Source organism: Palaemon carinicauda, chromosome 1 (genome assembly GCF_036898095.1).
Source record: "Palaemon carinicauda isolate YSFRI2023 chromosome 1, ASM3689809v2, whole genome shotgun sequence".
Lineage (NCBI taxonomy): Eukaryota > Metazoa > Arthropoda > Malacostraca > Decapoda > Palaemonidae > Palaemon > Palaemon carinicauda.
In genome coordinates this window covers 134,465,077-134,483,779 of record NC_090725.1, presented here as the reverse complement: position 1 = coordinate 134,483,779, position 18,703 = coordinate 134,465,077, and positions in this window count along the sequence as shown.

Genomic DNA, 18,703 nt, shown 5'->3' with positions numbered 1-18,703 from the left:
TTTTGCCTACACATACGCCGAATAGTCTGGCCTATTCTTTACATAATCTCCTCTGTCCTCATACACCTGACAACACAGATTACTTAACAATTTTTCGTCTCTCAAGGAGTTAACTTCTGCACTGTAGGCTAATCGGTCAGTGGTTACTTTCCTCTTGGTAAGGGTAGAAGGGACTCTTTAGCTATGGTAAGCAGCTCTTCTAGGAGAAGGACACTCTAAAATCAAACCATCGTTCTGTAGTCTTGGGTAGTGCCATAACCTCTGTACCATGGTCTTCCACTGCCTTGGGTTGGAGTTCTCTTGCTTGAGGGTACACTCGGGTACACTGTATTCTCTAGTTTCTCCTCCTCTTGTTGTATTAAAGTTTTTATAGTTTATATATGAAATATTTATTTTAATATTGTTGCTGTTTTTAAAACAATTTTTTTCCTTGTATCCTTTCCTCACTGGGCTGTTTTCCCTGTTGGAGCCCTTGGGCTTATAGCATCCTCATTTACCAACTAGTGTTGCAGCTTAGCAAATAATAATAATAATAATAATAATAATAATAATAATAATGATAATAATAATAATAATAATAATAATAATAATAATAATAATAATAATAATAATAATGAAACGGCGCACCAGGAAGACGTCACAAGAAAAGATGGATATAATATTCCGGACATACTTAGAGAACACGATGACCTTGTAATGGTAACAAAAGTGAAAACAAAACCAATGAAAAAAATCAAGAATCACAGTAGAAAAGGTAAATTGCCTGAGAAAACTAAAGGCAAAACAAGCAGCAGGACCTTAAACCTTACAGAAATGCTACCAAAATGAGTTGGACGAAAAAGAAAAACCAATTATGTTGAAGAAGTCAAGAACGACGATGGTTGAAAAGAAAAGATGACCAATGGCAAAAGACCTAAGACCCATAGCTCTATTAAATATTTCAAATAAAATATTCATGATGACGGTGAAAGAGGAAATAGAAAATCACATAAGAATGAATGAAGAAGATAAAGAATGGAAAACAGGTTTAACAGGTGGAAGCAGGACAGAGGACAATATCTTCATATTACAGTATTGTGCAGAAGAGAGCTATAAAAACAAGAAACCCCTGGTAGTTACTGTGATAGACTTTAGTAAAGCATTTGACTCTGTGAATATGGAAGTATTAATAAAAGTTTTTAAAGAATACAGAATTAACACCAAAATCTTAAAGTGCTATTGCAAATATATATCAAGGAGATATTACGGGCATTGACTTAGAAGGTACATAACAAGAAATGGAGGTTATGAGTGGAATAAAACAGGGTTGCACAGAATCAACTTTACCTTTTTGACTAATTACGTGTAGTCTATTGTCATGAAGAATATAAAAGACGAAGGGAACAGTTTCAGAAATCATTTAATAGCGATAGAATCGTTATTTGTTTTGCAGATGATGACCTAGTGATTGCATAGGATATACTATATATATAATGCAAAGCGAAACATTCAGCTATTAGTAGAAACTGGTAAAAAGTGTGTGTAAACAATTAATACAGAAAAGAGTAATATTATGCTTTACAACACGAAAGAAAAGACATCGCATAGACGGAATCAAAGTAGTAGAAAGTTTCTTGCTTGCTTATAGATTGCCTTGTCTTATACAACACACGGACTCTTGCGTTGGCACCCCGTAAGAGAAAGTTTAACATACTTAGGAATAAAGCTATTATTATTATTATTATTATTATTATTATTATTGTTGTTGTTGTTGTTGTTGTTGTTGTTGTTGTTGTTGTTGTTGTCGTTGTTATTATTATTATTATTATTATTATTATTATTATTATTAACATTATTATTATTATTATTATTATTATTGTTGTTGTTATTGTAAATTGCTAAGCTACAACCCTAGTTGGAAAAGCAGAATGCTATAAGCCCAAGTGCTCCAACAGGGAAAATAGCCTAGTGAGGAAAGAAAACAGGAAATATAAAATGTTTTAAGAACAGTAACATTAAAATAAACATTTCTTATTTAAACTATAAACACTTTAACAAAACACGAGTTAGAGAAATGAGCTAAAATACTGTGCCCGAGTGTACCCTCAAGCTAGACATTAATAGGAACATATTTAAAACTCAGAAAAGGGTAATGATAGAAAAAGCACAAAAATGAGCTAATTTGACATATTCAGTTAAAGAGAAAAGATGCAATAAAGTAATAATAGGAAAAACGTTCTGGAAAAGTATTGCTTTATCGCCTATTTTGTATGGAACAAGCATTATAAATCTAACAGAAACTTAAAAAGAGAAACTACAAAGGATAGAGAGTGGGGTATACAGGAAGATTTTAGGTGCCTCTAAAACACAGCTAATACTACTCTAATAACGGATATGAGTGCATCTTCTATGAAAGCAAGGGTGATGGATGGGAAGCTGCAGTACTTAAATCGTACCCTGAATGGGAAGAAGGATATAATGAAAACAGTTATCCTGAACATTCAAGAAAAAGAAGGGAGATGGTGGAAACAACCAGCAAAGTACTTAGAAGAATTAAGTATAGATGTAAGACAAATAAGAAGAATGAACAAGGCAGAAATAAAAACGGAAACCAGAAAGTGGGATACTGAAAAGTGGAAAGAATAAATAGAAAGTAAAGTGAGCTTAGACATATATAGAACGTGGAAGAAATTAATTAAAGAAGAAGAGTTTTACGACAACACATTTGCTTGGTATTTTTTACAGCAAGAACCAATACGTCAAAACTAAACATTGTAAATAGACATAATTGGGGGAATATAAACTAATTTTTGTGAAAATGAGGAGGAAGATTTGATACATTTTTTTTGTATTTTGCCGGGAATATAGAAAAGAGAGGAACGAAATAATTGAGCTTCAACAACCATACGAGGAAGATCTAAAGAAAATAGTAGGATTATTTTTATTTAGTGAAACAGATATAGAAAAGAAAAAAAAAGGAAGAATTAAACCTGATGTTGAGGGAAGGACAAAACAGTATAAGAAGATAAACTTCGGAGGCGCCATTGCAAAGGCTATTCCTCACACCTGAACCTGAACCTAAACCTGATCAAGCAGAGTTTACTGAACAAGATAAGTCATAGAAGAAATCTCTTGTAAATGTGGGATGAAAGTTGAATAAATAAAAAATTGGGAGAAAGGGACCTTGAAAAAAAAGAAACCAAGTAAAGAATTATGGAAAGAAATAGAAGAAACTATTGAAGAAATAAAAAAAAGTAATGAAAAAATTAAGATTTATTAAAGGAAATGACCCACAGCCTTATATCAGAGAGATGAATCTGGATAAGGCATCCCTTGTAATGAAGACAAGATTTAAATATGCTCAATTTAAAAGTGAATTTCAGGGGAAAATATGAAGATAATTCGTGTGACCTGTGCAAAGATAAAGAAGATACTACCGAACATTTATTTTTATGCCCAAAATTAGAACAGATAATGAATGCAGACATAAGTTTAGGTACGCTGAAAAAATCTAACAGGGATCTGGCTGCATTTATAGGTAGGGCAATGCATATAAAAGAAGGTCCAAACTGACCACAGTAGGGTACCAAAACTGACGATAGCCAGGTGTTATCCTATCTAATTTCACGGTAGAATGGAATAAAAGTAAAGATTGAGAATCTCATTACGGTATTAATTTATTTAAGGCACAGGTAATATAAGCTTAATAACAATAATAGGAATAAGCTTAGAAGCTTTGCACCTATCTATAAAGTGATAGAGTGCCCGCAAACTTATTTTGCGGAGAGAGCAACAAGGAACCAGGAACCAGGAAGTCTTGAAAATCGACTAACATAGGCACAAACTCACAAAGATGTCAAATGGAAGGTATGGTAAACACAGAGACGGGCATGACACAGAGTACAACACCGGGCCACGTAAATTTGATTGGAACAACAGCTGCAAGTGAATTTAAAAAAGAAAAAATAAGAAAGCGAGTAAGCCGTACCATTAGAAACAGAAGGAATTATAAAGAGTGCAAAATATATTATGTAAACGTAACGAGGTTTAAATTAAAGTTAAAATCAATAGAAGAAATAATGAAAACAAGCCCTCAGTAACTGAAACCCATTTAGGCAAAGACGAAAAAATAGAAATTGAATTATATAAAACTTATGAGAATAACAAATACAGAAGGGGGCGGGTAATGATAGGGATTAAAGAAGAACTGGGAAATGTAACAGTTTGTGAAGAATTTTTCTTCACTCTTCTTCTTTCATTCGCAATTTTGACTCTCTCCTAATAATACTGTAACTACCCCCTTAAACGCTCTCTCCTATCTCAAGTTTTCTTTAACGAAATATCGGGAGAACTATTTTAAATCTTACATATGTTGACAAAAGCGCACGCAATGCTCGTGACGTCACAGCGTAGATACGCACAGCGCAAAGGCGTTATCCTGGTGTATGTTGGTTCTTTCCTAAAACTACGTGGGTCGAGATTAAATTCTTAAACTGATTCAGATATAATTTTCAATACTGCTGAATCAATGCCTCTTTTATTTCTCAGTACCAATCAAGGTTTGTTAATTTTAGATGTATGCCCATTGCACCAGTCCATTGCTAATTGATCAATTTAATTATTAATTTTTAGCAAGCCAGAATAGGTAGGATTATTGTAAACTCCCTTAGAGCAGCAAGATTTCTCTAAGGGCTCGGCCAGACCAAGCGCGGCTAGCGGTGGCCAGATAGGAGGCGCGAGGCTTCCCGCGCCTCCTATCTGGCCACCTACATAAGATACCTAAGGTTTCAATTTGACACCATAACCTCTTGCCGCTAACCTCGCCCCTAGCCGCGCTTGGTCTGGCCGGGCCCTGAAGTATCTAGCACAAAATCCTGCCTCCTATGCACTCCTTGCAACAATATATTGCCCTGTCCTAAAGTCCCGATATGACACCTCAACTGGATTACCGTGCGCATCATGGCCATCACCTGTCTGGAATGGTGAAGCTAAGTGATCCCTCTCAAGTCTCAACTTTAACCTCAGCTATTCGTGCAGAAGCCGCTGTGACCGACTGCCCGGCCTGGTCAGTGAACCCGTGCACCTCTGGCTCACCCCCACCCCCTCTCCCAAAACTTGACTCACAGAGGAGTCCTGCCGGCTGGAGATTGAAGGAGTGGAATCTGGGAAACCTTACTACCACAAACGAGGATTCTTGGGGTGAGCCAGTCAAGAGTGCAAAGTGCCAACTTGTGCAACCAGGTCAACAGTCACCAAAGGGCAAAGGACAATCTTCAAAGGAGTGCAGGTACTACAAAAGTGGCCACTTAGTTATTCCCCCATTCTTAGTTTAGACTAATTTTAACTTGCTTAGAATACCTGGCAATTACATACTTCGGACTGTGTGCCGTGGGATTGTGTGTATATATTTTTTCAATATCATTTTTTGCTTTTGAGACTAGCACAGTCTCATGGGCCACGTGTCTGACCCAATTTTGATTATTAGTTATTGCAGACCGTGTCTAATCAACCATTTTTCATTATTGTGAATTGCTTTTCTTTTGATACTATTTTCATGTTTGTTAAGATGTCTGTTTTCTTTTGATGTAAATTTGTATAATAAATCAATATTAGGTTAATCAAACCTCCTTCGTATTTTTGCTCCCTCTTTTATTTCAATGTGCAAGTTATGAATATTTGATCACGGGACAGAAAACCCAATATTTAAAAGGAGTAAGCCTAAGGAAGTCCATAAGTGGTTTCAGCGAGGAACTTTGTATTAATATATCTGCTTCGAAGGTAAAGATCCATATCTTCAACTTTTCAACTTTACTTTACATCACTGCTCCCATTTTTGGTTTTGTCTCTAATTACATTAACACAAGATACCTGTCCAGCATCTCACTGGGATCACTGGGACGGAGTCGGAACAGAGCCTAAGAGTGAGATGACTATAGACCTGGCACAGCTAGAGTAGGCCATAGATTACTTTTATTTTCACGTGTGGAGTTCCCCAGCCTCTGGACAGTAAAATTTCCCCCTTTTGTATTTAAGAGTGACGGTTAGTAAACTGTGGCGGTAAAGCTATTAGCAGGGCGTTTGTGCTCTGAGAGTAAGTGCTCATTATCCTCCCCTGTTGATCTTTGTGTAACTGCCGTAGGGAGACTTTCCTGGACTAAGTTCCCACTCAAACATTTAATTAAATTAAAAAATCTCCACACAGTTAAAGTGAACAAAGAAAATAAGACACATGAAGCACTCTGGATAAAAATTGACAATGGTCGTACCAAGATTAGGTTAGGATTCGTGTATGCTCCACAAGAAGGCAAGAGTACCAAGAAAAAAGGAAAAAATGTATAAAGCAGTAAAAGAACGAGTCAAGATAGCAGATATGAACGGAGAAAAAAATAATAATAGTAGGAGAGAAAATAATTGGAAATAGACCTGAATCAACAGCAAGTGGCAGAATGCTAGCACAGCTAGTGGGTAATATAAATTTAAGTATAAACACTACACATGAAAAATGCAGTAGAAAATGGAATAGAAGTGAACATGGAAAAAGTATGATTATAGACCATGGAATAATCATAAAAGACGTTGAGGAAGTGGTAATAAAGGATCCACATAGACGAAGAAAAAGTAGTAACACCCTACAGAATAACAGATAGGATTACTTACACGGATCACAATGCCATGACAATTGAAATGAACTGGCAAACAGGTACTAACCTAGATAATAAGAAGAAAATAATCCTGGATTTAAAAAGAATTAAAGAAGAGTCTGAAGCTGCGGGACTATTGAAAATCATCAAAGGGAGGGGGATGATAAAAGAAAAGTATAAAATATGACAAGAAAATATTAATAGGATAAAGGAGAAGTGTAATAGGAAAGTCAGTAGAAAAGTTCAACATAAAACCAAAAGAATGAGAGGTTTAATGATGATGAAAAGGAAAATAAAGAGTATCAGATTGAAGGAAAAGAATATAGAAAATAGACAAGTTCATAGTAACAGAAAATGCCAGAGAAAATGCAAAGAAGGTAATGCAAATAGCAGATGGAGTTAAAAGAAAATGTGGGGTTAATGAAGCAGCTTTCTCGTATTAAAAAAAAGAAATTGATAGATGGACATAAGACAAGTTCTATGACTGCCATCAGAAACAAAGTTGGAGTAACAATAAAAAATGTTGAGGATATCAAAAGAGAATTTGGAATTTTATTATGCGGAGCTATTTAAGTTGCAAAAGAACAATACAGAAGTTGAGAAACAAGCCGACAAAGTTAATGAATTGGCTTTCAAGTTAGTAATGGGAAAAAGTAAAAGTGGAAAATGTACGATAATAAAGACAACCCAGCAAGAGGTAGATTCTGTAATATTATCCCTGAAAAATAAGAATACAAGAGACAGACAAGAAATGAGCAATAAAATGTTGAAAAACATGGACCAAGACATGAAGAATAGCTTGAAAGAAATTGTAAATGAAATTGAAGAGAATAGAAATACCTGATGAATGGGATGGACTATAAATATTATCATTGGGTAAGACTAAAGGTAGCAGATTAGATATAGACAATAGAAGAGGACTGTTTATTACGAATACGATTAGTAAAATGTTTGAAAAATTAAGGCTAATGAAAATTAAGAATAAAATTAATGACAAAATTGGCAGATTCCAGTGTGGTGGGATAGTGGGTAGATCTACAGCAGATCACCTTATCTCACTGAGTGCTGTAATAGACTATAATAATTACGAAGGAACCTTAACATATATATGGTTTGGGGATGCCGTAAAGTGTTTTGATAGACTATGTTTGAAAGATTGTATCAAAGAATTAAGTATGATGGTAGGGAAAAATGATGCGAAGATGATATATAAATTAAACGAGAAAGTTAATTATTAAGAGCCCCGTTGGATATACAGAGGAAATTGGGATAGAAGGAAACGTAGAATAGGGAACAGTATTTGGACCAAAGTTATGCTCAATAGTCACGGACAAAGTTAATTCAATAAGTGAGAAGACGATAACCCTGATTAGAAACATTAGAATAGAAGCCTTAATTTATGCAGATGATATAATGTTCCCTAGCAACAATCGATACAGAGCAGAAAGAGCCAGTAGCAACTCTTGGAGTTTGGAAGAACTTAAGATTTACGTTTAGCACAAATAAAGAAAGAGAGAGAGAGAGAGAGAGAGAGAGAGAGAGAGAGAGAGAGAGAGAGAGAGAGAGAGAGAGAGAGAGAGAGAGAGAGAGAGAGTGTATGGAGTGGTTAGAAATGGAAGGATAGAAACAGTTAAGGAATATGAATACTTAGGAGAAAGATAGGAGATTTGGTATTGCTAGTGAGAATAAAGCTCGATGAAACAGTAGTAGTATCTACAATGTATGCAATTATTGAGACATATGGTGTAATAAAAGTAAAAGAATTGAAAGAACTACTGAGTATACAGTACAAAATTATGAAAGGAATGTTTGAACAGCTAGCTACCACACCATACTAGGGGCAAATAGCTGAAATAGGAATATGGTCAGTTGAAAATAGAATAGTGTATAAAAAGGTGATGCTATTTCATAACATCAGATGACAAACAGCTTGTTAAGGAGGTAGTGGAAGATCAAATATGAAAACCATACGATGAATGTTGGGGGAAAAGTATCATAGAAATGTGCAATAAATATGATATTAAAATAGAAGTAAGAAAGTATAAAAAGCAAGAAATCAAAAAGGAAATAAAAAGTAAAGTGGCAAATTAAATTAAAAGAAAAATAGAAGAAAGGAAAGCAGAGATGACCAAATTGAGGTTTGTGAATAGTAATGGTAGAAGAGATTACTTAGGAGAACTTGTACAACGCTTGCAGCAATATTATCATCTTTGTATATATCTTTCTGTACATATTATTCAACCGGGCGCAGAATCATCTGCCCTTCATTTCTATATGCATTTCATTATTATATGTCAAGCGTGGGCTTTCATAATTATTGTAATGTTAACTGTAGAAAACACAAATGCCTGCATTTTTTCACCTGTTCGCGGTCAGTCAGTCACCTTGCTACTTTGCCGTCCGCACAGGTCAATGTACTTTGCCCTTGTCGGAAATAAATCATCACTCGTCCATGGTCTGTCATCTCGAGCCCTCACAACACTAATGAGGCTGTAATAGTTATAAAAAACAATGTTAAATATGCTAGAATTAAAAGAAACTTATAGAAATAGGAATAATAATGATAGGCTTGGTGTGTTGTGTAGGGAGGCAGAGGATACTACTGAGCATATTTTTAACTGTAATGAGTTAGGGAAATTTATAAATAATAACATAGAAATAGGGAATTTAGAAACCCCTACTAAAGAGGTTGTCCTGTTTATTGGAAAGGTCCTAGAAGTTGGAAGTAAAAGTATGGAAGCTGTGCTGTCTGTGTAAGAGGTAATTAATGATAATGAATTTGCTGAAGATTGCAGCGCTTTGCACCTACTACGCTTCTTCTAGTAGTGTGCCCACAATCACAGTGTTGTGGAGAGAGCAACGAGGGACCTGGAACCTGGAAGATCGCTGATATGACTCCCCCCCCCCCCCCCACACACACTTTCATACTCCGAAATAGGACAGGTCTGGTGGGGGTCGGGCTCCTCATTCATAAGGATTACTCTAATCTCAAGATGGTGGAAATAACTCTTGTAATGACCTTTGAATATGTAGAAATGAATTCTATGCACAATATCAAGAAAAATATCCATTGTAACAGTTCACAACCCCCGAGAACAAATACTCGTATCCATAAAGAATTTAGTGTACTCATTGAGATGATTATCATGGAGAAAAATTAATTAGTTATTTGTGAAGACTTTAATCTTTGGATAGATGACGCTTCAAATCTTGATGCTTCAGGATTTAGTGAGTTATTGGAATCATATTAATTGGTGAATAATGTTGTCTGTGCAACTACTTCGACTGGGCATACATTGGATCTAGTTCTAAGTGATGGAATGGATAACATTGTATCTGATTTAAATGTTGAAGAGAAGTGCACCGTCTCTCCAGTGCGCAATCTTTTTTCGTTTAGGCTACTTCTACAGAAGCATGCAGTGGTGAAGGAAATACTTTTTAGACACAAATCAAACTTCTCTCCCTCTCTATTTATTGAAGAAGTTACAAAGAAAATAAATGATGACATCAGCATTCCCTGCGTTCGTGATAACCAACGTTTGTTGGGCCCTATGTGTGTTGACTGTCTTATGACAATATATAATAGGCTGAGTAAAGGTGAATATGATACCATGCATCCACTGGTGGAAAAGATACTTGCTAAAGACCGATTGCCTTGGTTTGATTGAGAGACTTTAGAGAAAAAGAGGGAAAAATCGTAAAGAACGAAAGTGGAATCTGTTTAAAACAAAGTACATGGGTAGAACGCATGATATAATATGCAAGAGGTTGCAGTGATTAAAAGACAGGTCTTGATGGCTTGGGTGCTAGGTAGAGACTGCCCTTTATTCATAGCTACATGGGACTACATGATACCACATCCCCCTTATCACATACAAAGAATTGATTACACATAATAACTAATCTGGCATATAAGTACAAAGAAATAAACGATGAAAGTTCCATATTCAAACGTATTCCATTGTTTTCATCCCTTCATAATAAACATGCATAGTACAATTTGTGATTGTGGATAATAATATAAACATAACAGCTATTATCTTTGCAGACTGGTCAGAATAGTGTTGGTTACAGCAGGGCAGTCATAAATATGAAAATAAATGGCAAATTATAATTTTTTTCTTTTTTTTTGATGCAAAGAACAACAACACCCAAAATATATTCAAACAAAATGGAAACCTGATACACATGTAACGAGTGTTCGAAATGGAGCCTATTCTCCAGTCCGAGACTCGTAAATTTTCAAATAAAATTCATTATTCTGAATCACTTATCAGTCCTGAGACTGATAACTTTTCTTGAGTTTCAAACTCTGGTAACGACCTCTAAGAATTTTCGGTCATGAAACGCGGGGGGGGGGGAGTTGTATATTATTATTTAACTTAACACTTTATGGGAATTTACGGTATGTGACCGCGTTACTTTCAATATATCTGGATGGGGTTTTCACCAGCCGGCCTGACTTGGTATACACCGCTGTCGGGTCTGTAGTGTTATCACTAGTTGCGGGTCTTTGGTGGGTTATTTCGGTCTCACTAGGTGGCGGCAGCGAAATATCGGCGGGTCGTGGTGGAGGCTGTGCTGATGGTGTTGGAGCCTGCTGCCGGGCGTTGGGCGGTTCTGTGTTTGTCGCGAGCGGTGTCGGACGGATGTGGGACCGGTTCCTCCTGAGGCACGCTCCGTTTTGGGCTTCCACAATGTATGATTGGGGTTCTTCTGACTTACGTACCACTCTGCCTGGCACCCATGTGTGGCAGGCCTTGTCGAATATTCGGACTGGTTGTTCGGGTTGGAGGTCTGTGAAGTGCCGTTGTGTCCGATTTGGTCCTAGGCGGTCCTGGAGGTGGTTGCGGGTCGTGATGTGTGCGAGATGTGGTTCGTATCTGCCTGGTAGGTCAGTGGTCACATTGCGACCAAACATGAGCTCTGCGGGGCTGGTTGTCTTATTGTCGATCGGGGTGGCCCGTAAGTGGAGTAATGCAGTATGCATATCACCGCCTGTCTCAAGGCATTTTTTGATAATCGCCTTGCATGTTCCAACTGCGCGCTCCACGAGGCCATTGGACTGAGGGTAATGTGGGCTTGATGTGATGTGCTCAATACCCCAGGCTTTTGTGAAGTCCCTCATGGCTGCTCCCGTGTATTGAGGTCCGTTGTCTGAGACCAGGGTTTTGGGGCATCCGAACAGCGAACACAGGAATTTGAGGTGGTTGGCCACACTTTCAGATGACAGGTTTTTTAGTTCGGTGACTATCGGGAATTTTGTGAAATAATCAGTTGTGATCAGATATGTCTTGTGGCCAATTTGGAAGATGTCCGAAGCGACTTTGAACCAGGGCATTGGGGGAATGTCATGATGCGTGGTTTCACTAGGACTTTGCTGGGGCTGATACTTCTGGCATATGTCACATGCCCTGACCTTGTCCTCTATATCCTTTGCAATGTTGGGCCAGAATACACACTCCCGTGCCAGGGCTTGTGTTTTTGTGATCCCTTGGTGGGACCGGTGGAGCTGGTCCAATATCCGGCCTCTGACCTCTTTGGGGATGATAACTTGTCGCCCTTTGAATATGACTCCGTCTTCCACGGCAAGGCATTCTCTGTATGAGAAAAACTGGCGGATATCGGGGTGACAGCCTTTTACTGAGGTAGGCCAACCCTCGATGATAGTATGCTTGAGAGTGCGCAGCACTGGGTCGGTGTCAGACCTATGGCGGACCTCTTCCAAAATCGGGGGACCAAATTTTATGAGTGCAACTGATATCACGTCGATGTCATCTAGTTCCAGACCGTCCACTCGTGTATCCAAAGGGATTTCCTTGTCATTTTGTGGGTTAGGAAGGCGTGATAGGGCGTCGGAGAGTACAAGGGTTCGTCCTTCCTTGTACTTGACCCTCATGTCATACCCCTGCAGTTTCAAGAAGAGACGTTGTAGTCTAGGTGGGGCACTGATAAGTGGCTTCTCCCAGATATTAACGAGGGGTTTGTGGTCAGTGACAGCTTCGAAGTCTCTTCCGTATAGGTAGGTATGAAATCGTTGCACACCGTGTACTAGTCCAAGGGCCTCTCGCTCGATATTGCTGTAATTTGCCTGCGTTGGTGTCAGGGCTTTGCTGGCGAAGGCTATTACCTTCCCGTCTTGGATGAGGGCCGCCCCGAGGCCTTTTTGCGATGCATCGACTTCAAGAGTCACGGGTCGAGTTGGGTCATAGTAAGACAGCGTGCTTGATGGTGCTATTTGGCGTTTCAGGTGTTGATAGGTGGATTCATGGTCTTCTTCCCATTGGAAGGGCACATCTTCCTTGATCAGATCTCGAAGTCTTTGTGACTAAGCTGAGTAATGTGGTACATAGGGGCTGAGGTAAGTCATTACTCCCAGAAATCTCTGTAGTTCCTCTTTATTGGAGGGTGACGGCATACTATGCAGGTCGTGTACCTTTGACGGGTCTGGCATCATGCCCTTGCTGGTATAGCGTGTTCCGAAAAACTCGATTTCTGGTTTTGAAATGGAGCATTTCTTCGAGTTTAGGCTGAGTCCGTGTTGGGCTGCACGCTGCATGAACCCCATCAGGTTTTTATCGTGTTCCGACTGGTCTTTCCCACATATTGCCACGTCATCAGCGATGCCAACAACACCTGGGAGATTCTCGATGATGGAGTCCATCCTGGCTTGAAATATGTCCTGGCTTACATTCAGCCCGAATGGTAGCCTTGTCCAACAATACCGGCCGTGTGGTGTTCGGAACGTTGTCAGTAGTTGTGAGTCCTCGTGTAGCGGTATACTCCAGTAGCCTGCTTTGGCGTCTAGCTTGGAGAACACTTTCGCTTTGGAGAATACCGGGTTGATCTCTTCTAGAGTGGGAATCTTGTGGGGACATCTTTTGAGGTTTTGGTTGAGCCGCTTGGGGTCCAGGCAGATCCGTAGGCTTCCATCGGGTTTTGTGACATACACAAGGCTGCTACACCAGTCTGTGTGTGCCGTTACGCGTCTGATAACCCCCTCTTTCTCCATAGTGTCAAGCTCGGACTTGATGCGGGGCTTCAGGTGGATACTCACCTTACGGGGCGGATCACAGAAAGGTATCGCGTCATCCTTGAGGTGGAGCATCGCGGGCTCTTTTAGTTTGCCGATACAGTCAAACTGTGCTGGGAATTGTGCTTTTAGTTGTTCGACTGACCTAATAGGGCCTTGTTGGCTTGGTTGCTCAGGTATTCCAGTAACGTCGTTGACATTGATATCCACAATACCGAGTTTTTGGCATGAGGGAAGGCCAAGTATGGCTGGACCAGACACATCAACCACGAAGAACTTTTCTTGCGAGAATGCTGGGTTGCTGAGTTTGCGGACGCTGAGCACTAGTGACCCTAGGCAGGGAATATTGTCGCCACTGTATGATGTTAGTCTTACTGATGGTTCTGGGGATAGTACGAGGCTGGTGGGTGCATCACCAAACATTTGCTTGTATGTCCGCAAGGGCAGCGTATTGCCACCGGAACCTGTGTCGATTTTGAGTTTCAGGGGCCCATAGGCTGGGGGGTTTTCATGCTTGACCATGAGCTTTGAGAATGCTTCTCGTTTCAGTGCCACTCCTATGTCGGATATCGTTATCATGTCGAAGTTTGGCATATAATCTGTTTCTTCATCAAGATTAGGGTTTCCATTAACCATGACTTCGTGTTGCCTGTGGTTAGGAGCCCGATTCGGCCGTCGGTAGGAGCGCCCTCTTGTCTTGCTCTGACGTTGTGTCTGCTGCATGTTGTCTCCTGGCATTGTTCTGCCTCCATCAGTTTTGCGGCACATCTTTTTCCAGTGCCCCTTGATGCCACAACCACTGCATCTGTCATTGTAAGCGGGGCATGACCTTATGGGATGGCTAAGCCCACAGTTCCAGCAGGGGTTGTCCGTGGTTTGTAGTTTGTTCCGTGGCTCGTTGCTTTCCCTTCGAATTGCATCCACGTTGGTATGGCTTGTACTTGTGTTCTCAGAGCTCATCTGTATGGAGCGTAATGATGCCGTGGAGGCCGCAATGGCCTCGTATTCCCGACCTCTCTCTAGAACGTTGCTCACAGCATAGCCCTTCGGTTTAGTTAGGAGTTCTTTCCGAAATTCTTCGAATTGTGTTCGTAGTATGGTCATTTCGATAAGTCGTTCGTTGAGTTCTCTGTCTTCAAACTCGCACTTTGTCGCTTTTTCACGGAGTCTGGCCAGGAATTGACTGATTGTTTCAGCAGGTTTCTGTTTGGTATTTGCAAATTCGAGGCGGTGAACTCGGAAATTTATTTTGACCGTTGCATCAACCTCACTTTCAATAAGCCTCCATATGTTCTGCGGCACACGTTGCTCCTGTTCAGTGAGGCCGCTCGCCAAGATACGCCTCATGCCCTCATCGCTGAGGGCAATTTTAATTTTAGTTGCTTGCTTGCCCGGGTCTGTGACTTCCTGGTCTTCGAGGTATAAGTTCATGCGCGCCTTGAATGCACGAAATGACTCGGCCAGGGGCTGGTGAGCCCAGTCCATACTTGGGCATTTAGGCTGGGCCATGATTGGATTTGGTTTCGAGTGTTACACAATAGATAGATAGTGATTGGATTAATAACACAGTTTACGGTTCACAAAAAGAGACATATAATAAGAGTATGGAAATCACTACAAAAATTTGTCACTGGTAGTCGGCACGGTTTTCAGTTTTGTTTACACTGCTGAATGTACGTCGTTGTTTGGCTCATTTTGTGAAGTAGTGCGCGGATAACAATGGCCAAAATACTTGTAAGTAATCTATTCACAACTTTCTTCACTATTCTCACTGTAATCACGGTGCACTAATGTCCATTCTATGCCATATTCTGACGATATAAGTTATGTACGGTTGTTATCTGGGCCGGTATGACAGTCTTTGTTCAGTTGCCGTTGGGTGAAAATGGCGTCATCTGCGGCCGCTGGTAATAAACTTGGGCTGATTATGAGTCCTCTTCTCAGTTATTACGGACAGGAGAGGTATGTAAAGTGTCTCTATGGTCCGGGTTTGTTGATGGAATGGCGTGGGTTGCGTTACCACGCTGCCACCATGATATAATATGCAAGAGGTTGCAGTGATTAAAAGACAGGTCTTGATGGCTTGGGTGCTAGGTAGAGACTGCCCTTTATTCATAGCTACATGGGACTACATGATACCACAACGCAATGTGCCAATATAACTACATATCGAGATGGAAAAATGAATACTGTAAGAGAAAGATCCGCTAAGCAGCAACAGACATAAATAAGTTATATAGTCTCCTTAATGGTATAATGGAAAATGTTAATGAAAAAAGGCTACCAAAGGGGTGCAGTGACCAGGAACCAGCAAATAATTTTTTTTAGTATTCTTTACAAACAAAATAGAAAATATAGCTCGGTCATTTACATTTACAAATATTCAACATCAGATTAATGCTACACTAGATACACAGATAAAATTAACGAGATTCAATTATATAACACAAGACGATGTCACTAGAATTATCAAGAGAGCAAATAAAACATGTGCAATCGATCTAATGCCAATATCTGAAGTAACTGGTGAAAGAAATTTTTCTAGTTTATTTAGTATTACGAGAATAGTAAATACAATTATCGGTAAGTGTAAGTTTCCCCAATCTGAGAAAAAGGCACTAGTTACACCGGTTCTGAAAAGTGCCTGATTACCAGAAATTAATCCCGTATAGACCTATTTCGAATCTATCCTTTACTTCAAAAGTGTTAAAATGTGTAATTCTTGAACGAGTACTTAGTCACGTAGAACAAATCTAAGCTTTGTCAGGCAATTAGTCTGCTTACCGAAAATCATACTCTACGAAAACAGTTATATGTTCTGTTATAAATGGTATGCTGGAAATGATGGATGAAAACAAATGTGGTATTCTAATATTACTTGATCTTAGTGCTGCTTTTGATACAGCAGTGCATGAACTGCTACTAAATGATCTACGGTCCATTGGTATTGAAGATCAAGCTTTCGAATACCTGAAAGACTACTTGGTTGACAGATATTACTATGTGGAAATTGGAAACTCTTATTCATCATTTGAACCTTTAAACAGAAGGGTGCCCCCGGGGTGGACGGGCCCCAATGTTATTCTGCATCTATACTATTGGTCTGTCAAAATACTACAAAGACGTGGTGTGAAGTCCAAACTATTCGCAGATGACACACAATTTCAATTCTCCATAAAAGATATAGACGACACTACCGAATCTATAAACAGAATTCTTGCTAATGTTAGATAATGTATGACAATCAAACCATTGAAATGAAGTGAAATAAAACAGTTTATGTTGGTTGAAAAGAAAAACAGCGTAATAAACTTAAATGGTATTCAAATAAACATAGATAACAACTCTGCCCCGATATCCAGTAAAGATCGTGATCTAGGCGTATCTCTTAACTGTAACTTGTCTTTGGATTACTATTACTTGCTAAGCTACAAACCTAGCTGAAAAAGCAGGATGCTATAAGCTCAGAGACTCCAACGAGGAAAATAGCCTAGTGAGGAAAGGAAACAAAAAAAAAATAAAACATTTCAAGAACAGTAACAACATTAAAATAAATATTTCCTATATAAACTATACAAACTTTAACAGAAGAAGAGGATGAGAAATTATATAGAATAGGGTGCCCGAGTGCACCCTCAAGCTGCTCAAGCAAGACAACTCACTAGACAGTGGAAGACCATGGTACAGAGGTAATGGCACTACCCAAGACTAGAGAACAATGGTTTGATTTTGGAGTGTCCTTCTCCTAGAAGAGCTGCTTACCATAGCTGAAGAGTCTCTTCTACCCTTACAAAGAAGAAAGTACCCACTGAACAAGTAGTGTAGTAGTTAACCCCTTAGGTGAAGAAGAATTGTTAGGCAATCTCGGTGTCAGGTGTATGAGGACAGAGGAGAATCTGAAAATAGGCCAGACTATTCGGTGAACGTGTAGGCAAAGGGGAAGTGAACCGTAACCAGAGAGAAGGATCAAATGTACTGCTGTTTGGCCAGTCAGCGGACCCGATAAGCTGTAGTATCTCAACGGGTGGCTGGTGCCCTAGCCAACCTACTATATTACTACATAATATAGTAAAGGTGCTGGTTATCATCTTAGAAACATTGCTTTTATAAAGAAACACCTGGATGAACATTCTGTAAAGAAACTTTTTATAAACTGTTATTACCAGTATTGACTGCTGTAGCTCCAACTACCACAATCTACCAAAAATACAACTTAAGAAATTACAAAACATAGTAAACAGGAGAGCAAAATTGATAAAAGGTGTCCCACCACGAGAATGGATCACTCCTACACTAATCAATTTACAATGGCTACCTATTAAAGCGAGAATTGAGTTTAAGATATGTACAATAACCCATCAAAATATCAGAACCGGACGTCCAAAATATCTAAGAGATTTACTACATATTGTGCAGCTAACAAATCGTCTTGGTACGAGAATAGTTACGGATGGTTTCATATTATTAGAATCTCGCTGTTCGTCTAATGTAGGTTCTAGAGTCTTTAAATGTGCAGCCCCAAAACTATACAACAAACTCCCACTAGACATTCGAAAGACTGAAGACATTAAGGCTTTCAAGAATAAACCTAAAACTTTCTTGTTCTCTAAGTACTTTTGTAGTGTGGATTTGACAATAAACAAGCAATATGTGGTGTGGAATGAGGAATGCTTTCAAACGAACATGATAAAATTACTGTGGATATACTACAGAGAGTAGGGTTCCCCTGCTGTATAGGACCAGGAAAGCAGCCTGTAAAGTACAGAATATCTAGTATTTTGGTGTGTACTAAATATTGAGCAAGATTTTTGCTCTCTATTAGATTATAGTGATATTTATTACTGTATTGCACAACTTTGATCTTCTAGGATGTACTTTAAAGTCTTCTTTCGACCTTATTAGTCTTGGTGTATAGCAGGGTCTGTCAAGCAAATCAACTTTCTTCATCTATTTATATTCCTTGCATCTTCTACCACAATCCCACACCACCCTAATCACCCCTCGCCACATCCATTCATCTGATTTGCTAATACCCCCCACACTCCTCCCC